The 12,025-nt window shown below is 37.1% G+C and overlaps 1 pseudogene; it reads left to right on the top strand.

Moving 5' to 3' along the window:
• LOC121030317 (40S ribosomal protein SA-like) overlaps positions 1-11,554 on the top strand; it is a 15,131-nt pseudogene extending 3,577 nt beyond the window's left edge.
• The last annotated feature ends 471 nt before the right edge of the window (positions 11,555-12,025 follow it).

The following is a 12,025-nucleotide window of genomic DNA, read 5'->3' as shown; positions in this document are numbered from 1 at the left end:
GCATCAGCACTCCTGTATCCCTTGGGTAAATTCCTAGCAGTGCTATTTCTGGGTCATAGGATAGACCTATTTTTAATTTTCTGAGGAGCCTCCACACTGTTTTCCAGAACGGCTGCACCAGTTTGCATTCCCACCAACAGTGCAAGAGGTTTCCCGTTTCTCCACATCCTCTCCAGCATCTATAGTCTCCTGATTTGTTCCTTTTAGGCACTCTGACTGGCGTGAGGTGATATCTCAATGTGGTTTTGATTTGTATTTCCCTGATGAGGAGTGATGTTGAGCATCTTTTCATGTGCCTGTTGGCCATCTGGATGTCTTCTTTAGAGAAGTGTCTATTCATGTTTTCTGCCCATTTCTTCACTGGGTTATTTGTTTTTCGGGTGTGGAATTTGGTGAGTTATTTATAGATTTTGGATACTAACCCTTTGTCCTATATGTCATTTACAAATATCTTTTCCCATTCTGTCGGTTGCCTTTTAGTTTTGTTGATTGTTTCCTTCGCAGTGCAGAAGCTTTTTATCTTCATGAGGTCCCAATAGTTCATTTTTGCTTTTAATTCCCTTGCCTTTGGAGATGTGTCAAGTAAGAAATTGCTACGGCTGAGGTCAGAGAGGTTTTTTTCCTGCTTTCTCTTGTAGGGTTTTGATGGTTTCCTGTCTCACATTCAGGTCCTTCATCCATTTTGAGTTTATTTTTGTGAATGGTGTAAGAAAGTGGTCTAGTTTCATTCTTCTGCATGTTGCTGTCCAGTTCTCCCAGACCCATTTGTTAAAGAGACTGTCTTGTTTCCATTGGATATTCTTTCCTGCTTTGTCAAAGATTAGTTGGCCATACATTTGTGGGTCCAATTCTGGAGTCTCTATTCTATTCCATTGGTCTATGTGTCTGTTTTTGTGCCAATAGCATGCTGTCTTGATGATGACAGCTTTGCAGTAGAGGCCAAAGTCTGGGATTGTGATGCCTCCCACTTTGGTTTTCTTCTTCAATATTACTTTGGCTATTCCAGGTTTTTTTGTGGTTCCATACAAACACCACTTCTATTATTTATTACAAAATCTGATGAAAATATACCTGCAAGGAACTCCACACTTAAAAAAAATTTTTTTTAACGTTTATTTATTTTTGAGAGAGAGAGACAGAGACAAAGTGCAAGTGGGGGAGGGGCAGAGAGAGAGGGGCACACAGAATCCAAAGCAGGCTCCAGGCTCTGAGCTGTCAGCACAGAGCCCTATGTGGGGCTCGAACTCATGAACTGTGAGATCATGACCTGAGGTGAAGTCGGACGCTTAACTGACTGAATCACTCAGGCACCTCCAATGAACTCCACACTTTGATCATGGTTTCATTTTATTCTATATCCCTGGCTCACTATTTTGGAAAGGAACTAGTAAGTTTGTTATATTGAATACGTCACAGAGAGAGAGGAAGTGGGACTTATTTCACGTGTTTAAGAATCTTTCTGTTCATATCTAGCAGGAATTGGAGGGAATGAATGACCTTCCTGTGTTCTCATTTAGCTTCCTAGAATATCAAATGATTCCTTAGATTATAAATTTCATACACTACAATATGTCAGCATCTAATGCAATGCCTTAACACAGAGAAGATGCTAAAAAATATTTGTTGAATGAGTGAATAAATAGCAAATCTGCTATTTAGCCCTCTTCTTTCTCTCTGAAATTGGCTGTTCTATCAGTAAGAGAAATAGAAATTGTTCAATGACTTCAGAAAAGGGCCTAAAAATATGATTCCTTTCATTATATGGGGAGATTTGAAATGTGTGTTAATAAACATGTATACACATATTATAAATATATGTATATGTTGATGCATATAAAATGTATACAAAATGTATTATATTGAAATTTAAATTTCTTCATTTAGAATTAATCTTTTATGATGCTACAGTTACGTATCTGTTAACAACAAAGTTCTAGAATGCTGTCCCAGAATGTTTTCCCACAAAAACAACTCCCTAGCTACTGGACAGAACTGAAATGTTTTAGTAGAAAATAGTATGCAAACACAGAAGAACACTGACTTTTCTTTTTTGGGGGGGGTTGGGAGGGTAGAGAATATAATTAGTTTGTATGTTAATACACTGCCAACTTGCAAGGAATAAACAACTTTGTTTGCTTCCAAAATGTGCTTTTATTACTTAGCAGATTCAACCTGTATTTAATCAGACTGCTAAATATTTCTTCTTGTAATGATGTTAGAAAGATAATAATGTCCTTAAGGAGTTTTCCTCAGGCAGTAAGTATTTGCAAGAAAACATATATACTTATAACATGCTTTTTAATAATTGGACAGGATTTTCCCAGCATTCACCCCCTAGGTCCTAGAAATATTTTAAATAGAACCACAAGATTGACTTTACCTTAGACTTAACATCTATTGATAAGAAGTCATGCTAGAAACTAGAAAGGCAAAAATTGTTTTGTTGCCAATCAGTGATGTTTCAATTTAAACTTAAGTTGTTTGGTACATAAAGTGCCTCAGTTACTACCAGTGATTGATGGGGGTTGTTCTTCAAGTGCTAAACTGTAAAACTATTTTATATTGCTGAAAGATATGGTAATTTTTTTTCTCACTGATTCAGAAAAAAAAGTAGTTTAAAAAATAAACTCTGAACTTGAAGAGTTATTTCTGTGGAAATGAAGAAAACAACTTAGGATATTAAGTATTAAAAAATTCACACTCTGAATCTCGAAGCAATTGTAAAAATGTATTCATATTCCTAGGTGGTACATTTTCTTTCTTTCTCTCTCTCCCTTTTATTTATTTATATTTTATAATGAGATGCACCAAGTTTATTTGGGTTAAGTAAAATTCCCTACTTTCAAATGTATGCTGGAAGGGAGCTTGTCTTCTATGTTAATGTTAAAAAGGCTAGCAAAGCAATTTTGTGTTTTGAGAGACTTTGCAGCTTCACTGTGACTGTATAAAGAATGAGAGGAAGATGATGTGTGATTTGACTAGGATTGCCGTTGCTTGCTGGGAGAGCAGTAGCGATCATTCTTCTTGATAAAACTGGACAGAATTAAATCCTGCTTCCTGTCCTCCCACCCCCTGTTCTGGTATTCCTAAGGTCCAATGTAGAACTCAGGGAAAGCACTGGAACTACTTCAGTCTCCAGTATTGTGTGCCTTAGAAGAGCTGTGTCCTTAAAGACTTGTTTTGGAGGAAGCATTGAGGGGTTTCCAGTGCTGAAATCTCTTGTGAAAATGCGAACACTTTAGATAGTTTAGATAGTTAAGTAGTATCTAACTATCTAACTCTTTTGAGCACAGGCCCTAGTTAGAGCCCAAACAGCAAGGAAGTGTTGCTTTCCTTTCCCATTAACACTTATTGAGTGCCCATCATGCATCAGTTGTGGTGGGATGTGATGGGAAGTGCAATTGCTAAGGCTTAGTCTCTTCTTCCAAGGAAGGGTGGGGCAGGAATTTACCTGTGAATATGTGAAAAGCAGGCATAACACAAAAGGGAGAGTTGGGGCTTGAGCCAGTTGAGGATACCTGCCAAATCCTTCAAATTCAGTTGTTTACCAATATTGTGGTGGCCAAACAGATTAATCCGTGGCATGATTTTTGACTCCTGGGCTGGCTATTTGGTTGTCTATCTACTTTACTATAAAACTTAATAGTATCTCCAGGTGTTTCTCTCCTTAAATATCTCTGAAGCTCTCCAGGAGAGTATATAGTGTTCATGAACCATTTCCTACCATTCTCCCATGCTGCTTCCTGCTGGGGGAGCAGAAACTGATGCCCTCCTTGAGGACAGCCACCATATTGACCACTCTTTCTGAGACCTCCATGCCACCATTAGTGGATCTAGAAATCTACCACCGATGGCTCTGCATTCCTTCCTGCCATGAACATTAGCTGATTTGTCCCGGCAATAGTAGCTTCATGAGTGGTAAAATCTCTTTCAATTCAGAGCCACTCACCCTGTGGCCCATAAAGTACACTCGTATTACCAAAATTAATTGTGCTAATAGTAATTGAATTTTCAATGTTATATGTGGGGAGAACCAGAAGTCTCAACTCACCCATAGCTTTGATAAAGAGACGTACTCATGTTTCCAAAATACTTCTATCTTGTATGCTGTGTTCCCTCTCAGAGGTCTTTTTGCTCTTCGTTAGAATCTGCCTTGGGCCAGACCCTTGCCAGTTCATTGACTTATTTTAATACCTTTGCATGTCAGCAGAGAAAGGTCTTAGACTCAGATTCATTACCCTTTTTTCTAATAAGTCTTATTTGTTATGTTTTCATTTGTTTTCACAAATAATTACAAAGAAGGCAGGCTGCTAATCTGGCAGCATCAAAAGATGAAATGAATGCACCTGGGTTTATTGGGAAAGGTATGCTAGAATTCAATGGGTAAGTAGAGTTTAAGCCCTGACCCCATTCGTAATGCCATATGACACTAGTCATTGAAAAAAGATTTAACAGAAGTTAGCAAGGGGCTAGGAAAAAGCAGTCAGCAAGAAGTGGTGTGGCCAGGGAAGGAAAGCTCTGTGACAGAGGTAATGAATTGTGATGGATACAGACAATGGACTGGAGAAACATCTCTTTTGCATGGTGATTATGTGTCATGAGGAAAGTGATGGCATTTGGGAATGGGAGCAGTATCATCAGAAATTAGAGATAAAAAAAGATGAAAAAAATGAAAAAAAATTAAAAAAAAGAAAAAAATTAGAGAATATCACTGACAGAAAAATTAGGAGGGCTCCTGAGTTTGATTCCCTTCCTTGTTTTTACCCAAAGCCAGTAATATATATGAGCATTTTGAAACTATTCCCCAAAGTATTTTTAATGATTATAATTCATAATTAGTTCAACTTTAATATCAGTTCTAAAGAAATGACAGTTTTCTTGTGCTTTACAAAACTATGTTATTATTAATTAACTACTTTTGAATATATTAGGTTTATTCTGGAGTGATGTTAGAAATTCTCCCACCCCCTAGCATTTTCTTCTATAAGTATCCAATGTGTGCGTCTTGGGTCTTTAGAATTTTAACCTTTTAATAGGGGTTAATAGCAGAGACGTTAATTACATTACATTATGGAACAAAGGGGTTGAACATGATTCCATTACTACTTCCACACATAGTAAGATGGTGAACAACAGAACTTACCCTTATTTTGCAGATAGAGAAGGAGGAGGCATAGAGTATTAGCAGAACAAGGTATCCAAAAACATGATTGTGGACAACTGGTGGCTGCTAGCATGATCACTACTACCAGGGGAGGGACCACAAGACCACAGACTATAACAATAGGAAATTCAGTATTCCCTGAGATGATTTATCTCAGTCCAGGCTGGCAGCCCTGGGAGAACAAGCCCCAGGAAGGGGAACTAGGGATGTGGGATCAGAACTACAGTCCTGAGGAGTGGGGGTGAGAGCAAGGCACTAGGGAATCCTTGAAGGATACTAAAAGAGATTTAAGTATACAGAATAAAGTAGGAAAGATAGGGTCAGGGCTTGAAAGAACCATGAACTGAATTCATCTGTAACATTCTCCATACGTTCTAGACGGCATCATCATCAAGTACAGGGATTTGGAGCTCGTTCCAATTCGTGAACCTTGGGGAATTCCATTTTGCTTGACTGGAATTACTCCATATTCACTGGTACATGAAAATGAGCACCCTCAGACTTAAAACTGACAGCACATTCTCCAGTGTCTCTTCTCTTCTCTCACCATGTGATTGTGTAGCTGTGCTAAAAAAGAGACTGATTAATATACTAGTAAGTATTATTTGAATATAAGACTATGCTAAATACATCATACCTATTGCCTCATTTAATTCTTAAATCTTAAAACTACATATTAGGAAATTGAAATAGAGGAATTGGGATTTGGGTCATCTTTCTTGAAAGCTCTTAACCGGGGTGCCTGGGTGTCTCATTCGGTTGAGCGTCCGACTTCAGCTCAGGTCATGATCTCACGGTGCATGAGTTCAAGCCCTGTGTCGGGCTCTGTGCTGACAGCTTAGAGCCTGGAGCCTGTTTCGGATTCTGTGTCTCCCTCTCTTTCTGACCCTCCCCCGTTCATGTTCTGTCTCTCTCTGTCTCAAAAATAAATAAATGTTAGAAAAAAAAGAAAGCTCTTAACACTTGACGTTTTTATATATAAAAATGCTGTGTGCACCACACTCCCCCCCACCCCACAAAGTGGAGCAAACGGTTTCTTACCCTACCTCCTTTCCAATTATTCAGTTAACAAAGTGTTTAACATTGACATTTTTGAGACTTCCTTTCATGTTGATTATAACGTATTAGTAATTTACACGAGGAAGTTCCCTAGTATAACTGTGCTTTTGGACATCTCCTGTGGGAGATGATACAACATCATATATAATTATATAGCCCTCAGCTTCCCATAGATCTTGGTTTAAATCAAGTTTTTCATTATATCAGATGTGTATCCTCAGGAAAGCCACTCATCTTCTCTGAGCCATTTTCCTCATCTGTAAAATAGGGATAATAAATAAAATAGAGTTATTTTGAAGATTAAATGAGATCATGTGTATAAGGAGGCATGGTTTCTGCTTCATGCAGTCTTGAGCCTGGTAGGGGTGGGTAAACAGACAAACTGATAAAACCAAAACAAAGATGAAAACTACCCATAATAAATGTATTAACAAATTATAATGTATTGTGAAAAAAATAATTTTATTTGAGACATAAAGGGTGCAAGGTATATGATTTAAATTGTGCTTATACTTTATCTTAAATACAATGGGAAGTTCTTGAAGGCTTTTAAGAAAAAGTGACATAATGGGATTTTCACTTTAAATCAAAAAAATTTTTAATGTTTATTTATTTTTCAGAGACACAGAGAGACAGAGCATGAGCAGGGGAAGGGGAGAGAGAGAGGGAGACACAGAATCCGAAGCAGGCTCCAGGCTTTGAGCTGTCAGCACAGAGCCCGCTATGGGGCTTGAACTCATGGACTGCAAGATTATGACCTGAGCCAAAGTCAGAGCTCAACCAACCAATCCAGCCAGGTGCCCTGCAATTTTCACTTTCAATTGGTCATTTGGGCTGCCAAGTGGAGAATGAATGGAGGAGGGAGGAGGGCAAAAAAGGGCAAATGCTGGGAGGCCAGGTAAGCAATCAGAATGAAAAGAGAAATGTAAGTAATTTAAGTAATATTTTGAAAGTCAAGTTAACCAGATTTTATAGTGGACTAAATAAATATAGGAGTCAAGGAAAAGTGGTAAGGTATCAAGGACAATTCTCAGATTTTTCTGGCTTTAGCAGTATAGAGATTGAGAAATCGCGAGAGGAAGCAGATTTGGTGTTAAAGAAGGATGATCAAGAGATCAATTTTGGAGAGGCTAAATTTTAGAAACATCTGAGATATTTGAGCAGATGTATAAGCTAGGGAAGAGGCTATCACGTTTAAGGTCTGTACTGGGCATTACATTCAGGAAGCACCAAAATTTGTATGGTTTCATAGCCATAGGAAAGGATGAGATCACTGAAGGAGTGTGTAGAGAAGGGGGTAGAAAAATTAGCCCTAAAGATACCCAATATTGAAAGGTAGAGGGGCTATTAAAAGAATAGAAAGATCTTAGGAGTGACAAAAATAGAAAGAAAATGAAGATTTACTGTCTGTATGGCACAATTTTATACTGCAATAGAATATTTAATTTTCTACTTCTTCTTACCTAGTTGTATTATTTTTCTAATGAGATGAACATTTTTAGGTAAAGATTATGATTCTTCCTCCTCTGGGTGCTTTATATTGCAAGGGCCCAAGAAATATTTTTGATTGATTTGAGAAGAGATGATAAAATAAAGATTCTAACTTACATCAGAACACTGAAAGTGATCTTACCTTACATATCAAATACTTATAGTCTTTAATGGACCATTAGGAAGACTTTAACTCATCTCTTTGCATAAGCGAGAAGGAAACTTTCCATAGCAAAACCATTTTATTACTTGTCTACTTAAATCAGATATCTTATTTGTTAGTCGATTAGGGCCATTCAATTGCAATAAAGACTCTAAATCAGAGGTTGACAAAATAGGCAAGTATCTGATTATGTTTCTGGACTTATTCAATGGCTAATCAAAACTATAATCTTTACTTGATTACATGTAAGAGGGGGTAACACTTCAGTTTTCTGTCAGTTAATCATGAAACCAAAAAAATCTGTTAAAATACTTCATAGCCTTTATACCACCTGCCCACAGGTACACTAATTACTGGAAGGCAAAAAAGAAGAGTAGGAAGAAAGATTATTTCTAAGAGGATTTTAGCTTTGACACTTATTTAAATTATGGCTGCATGATTGTCGAGACAGATCCACAGAATAAATGAAAGCATTTTAGTGGAAGATGACACTTAAGTTTAAAAGTAAGAAGTATAGGTGGTTGTGTTTATCATCTGACTATGGTGACACTCTCACCTCTGATTTTCCATCTATTTAATCTGGGGAACTGGACATTTATGGGATGAGCCTTCTAATCAAACAAAACCAATACCAAAATCACAGCCCCCCAAAACAAAAACACAAAAATCTTGTTCTTTGGGTAACATCTATTGTATTGCTCTGGGTTGATTCATATAAATTTTAAGGTGTGTGTGGTCTCCCTTAGATTCCTAACATTAATGAAAAAGTAGTCAACATGAGCACCTGGGTGGCTCAGTTGGTTGAGCATCTGACTTTGGCTCAGGTCATGATCTCACAGTTTGTGAGTTCGAGCCCTGCGGCGGGCTCTGTGCTGGCAGCTCGGAGCCTGGAGCCTGCTTCGGATTCTGTGTCACCTTCTGTCTCTGCCCCAACCCAGCTTGTCTCTCTATATCAAAAATAAATAAATGTGAAAAAAAACTAAAAAAAAGTAGTCAACAAATAATATTGTGTTTCTTAATATTTATTAGTATTTTAATATAAAGCAAAAAATGTCCTATAATCCCATTTTCTAAGTAATTATAGTAGACATGGAAAAATAAGGAGGAATATATGAATACTAGCAGAAAATGGAAACAATATGAAGAAGTATAAAGTGAAATTAAGAGCCCAAATCCACCCTTCCTTATTGAAGGTTTTTGAATAGTGCATGCATAGCTTCCAAATATATGTGGGGCGCCTGGGTGGCGCAGTCGGTTAAGCGTCCGACTTCAGCCAGGTCACGATCTCGCGGTCCGGGAGTTCGAGCCCCGCGTCAGGCTCTGGGCTGATGGCTCAGAGCCTGGAGCCTGTTTCCGATTCTGTGTCTCCCTCTCTCTCTGCCCCTGCCCCGTTCATGCTCTGTCTCTCTCTGTCCCAAGAATAAATAAATGTTGAAAAAAAAATTAAAAAAAAAATAATAAAAAAATAAATAAAAAAACCCAAAAAAAACCAAAAAGCATATATGTGTATATTGATTCTTTCATTCATTCAACAGATACTTATTGAAGATTTATTATATAAGTGTTAATATATGGTTAATATATACATAAGTATAATGTATATACACATGTCATTCAATGTGTTATATATGACACACATATATGTGTATGTATAATGTATTAATATACAGTATATATATATATGTACACATAATACATTACATCTATAAGATAGGTGTATGTGCCTTCATACACATATATGTACCCTAGTATAAACAGAAGTGACTAAAAATGATTTTCAGTTATTTAGATTATCTGCATACCGGAGATTTTTCTAGGGAGACAGCTTGCATAATTTTTTCTCTATTTTATTTTTATTCAGTCTTATCATTTTACTTTTTTATTATTTTTCTTTCTCCAAATTTTTATTTAAGTTCCAGTTAGTTAACATACAGTGTAATGTTAGCTTCAGGTGTAGAATTTAGTGATTCATCACTTACATACATATATTTTTCTTACCTTTCTTCCTTTTTTTCCCATCTTTCCTTCTTTCATTTCTACATTTCCAAATGATACATGATATAGTAGACATTATTGTCTTCTAATTAATTTACAGAATATGCCTCTACTTTCTCATTTTAAATATGATTTTTAAAGATATTTGTTATAATATTAAGGATATCATAGGGTCCTGGAGCCAGAATACCTGAGCATAACTTCCTAGATGATGACCTTGAGCAAGTTTTTCTGAGTCTTTGTGGCTCGTTTTCCTTGTCTGCAAAATAGAGGTAACAATAGTGCTGATTCGAAGGGTTGTTGTGAAGATTAAGTGAGCATTTTCCCCCAAACTCCTCAGGGAGGGGTCCATATGGCGTCGTTTTGCATTCCTGTCAACTTAAAGGGAAACTTTCACAGTGTCCAGAGTCCTTGATGTCCTGCAAATGAAGGAGGAGTATGTCCTCAAATTCCTTGCAGCAGGAACCCTCTTAGGTGGCACAGTACATCTACAAAGTGATGTAGATACAAAGTGATGGTATCTACATCATAAACCTGGGAGAAGCTTCTGCTGGCAGCTCGTACTATTGTTGCCACTGAAAACCCAGCTGTTGTCAGTGTCATAACATCCAGGAATACTGGCCAGTGAGCTGTGCTGAAATTTGCTGCTGCTACTGCAGTCATTGCTGTTTCTGGGGGCTTCACTCCTGAAAGCTTCACTAACCAAATCCAGGCAACCTTCTGAAAACCAAGACTTCTGGTGGTTACTGATCCCAGGGCTGACCACCAGGCATTCACAGAGGCATCTTATGTTAACCTACTTGCCATTATTCTGTGTAACACATTCTTTCCTCTGCACTATATGGACATTGCCATCCCTTTCAACAATAAGGGACTTCACTCTGTGGGCCTGATGAGGTGGATGCTGGCCCAGGAAGTTCTGTGCATGTGTGGCACCATTTCCCGTCATGTGTGATCTCTATTTCTACAGAGATCCTGAAGAGATTGAAAAGGAAGAGCAGGCCACTGCTGAAAAGGCTGTGACCAACGAGGAATTTCAGTGTGAAAGGACTGCTCCAGCTCCTAAATTTACTGCTACTCAACCCATAAGTTGCAGAGTGGTCTCCGACTAAAGGTGCGGTTCCCGACTAAAGACTGCTCTTCAGCTCCCACTACTTAGGCCACATGGATAGGACCAGTGAGTGGTCTTAAGCTGCTTTTTCACAAAAGCAAACAAGATGGAAATAAAGTTTACAAAAAATAACCAGTTAAAAAAAAACAACGAAATGAGTACGTGTAAAGTGACTAGAACAGAGACTAAGGGCTCAGTACCCCAGTACATGTTAGCTATTGCTATTTTCCTTCTAATCTTCACTTGCTAAAGATCTTTTTTGTTGCTGTTTTAAAATATGTAATATGGGTTCAAATTTGTTAATTGCTCTTGAGTCTTTGCTTCCTTTTTGCCTGCTCTGCGTTTTTGCCTTTGGAAAAAATCTGCCTTAAAAGAGTCAGTTTTCCTACTTATAAAATCATCTAATTACCACTTTGCCTAAAATAAAACCCTCTTGAAAGTTTTTACATTCATTTGGTAGCTCCTAATTTCTGCCATATTTTAAACTATATGCAGTCTTTGAAATTAATGTACGTAAATATTTACTATGACAAATAGCTGTAAGAAATAAAAAATAATCAAATTTACAGCATTTTGTGCTGAGACTGTTTTGTATTTCTTCGGTAAGCCTTCTTATTTTTGTCCATTTTCATGACTTAAAAACTCTTTTTCCTGAACAATATTTCATTAATGCAGCATATTTCTAATATTAACTCCTTATTAGGTGAAATATTTCATATAAAATATATAATTTCCAAGGTGGTTATGTTATATAATTTATTATGATATAGCTCTGACAAAATAATAGACAAAATGGAGCATTATAACTCTCTTTGGAGCACTAGTGCAATTTAGTGTAAAAGTCTGGGCATATATACTCTCTGTAAATTACTGCATATTATAATCCAGTATTATTTTATGAATTAGAGATCTTTTCCAAAATCTGAGTTTAATGAAACTATAATTCATTTCTCACGTCTTTGGTAATATCTTTGATTAATGTCAATTCCTCACTAAACAGAAGCTAGTATTTGGTTGATTTATAAGCATTTAATAAATACAC

Source organism: Herpailurus yagouaroundi, unplaced genomic scaffold (assembly GCF_014898765.1).
Source record: "Herpailurus yagouaroundi ecotype Mexico unplaced genomic scaffold, PumYag 140, whole genome shotgun sequence".
Taxonomy (NCBI): domain Eukaryota; kingdom Metazoa; phylum Chordata; class Mammalia; order Carnivora; family Felidae; genus Herpailurus; species Herpailurus yagouaroundi.
Note: the sequence above shows the minus strand (reverse complement) of the source record. Positions and strands in the feature narration are given on the sequence as shown.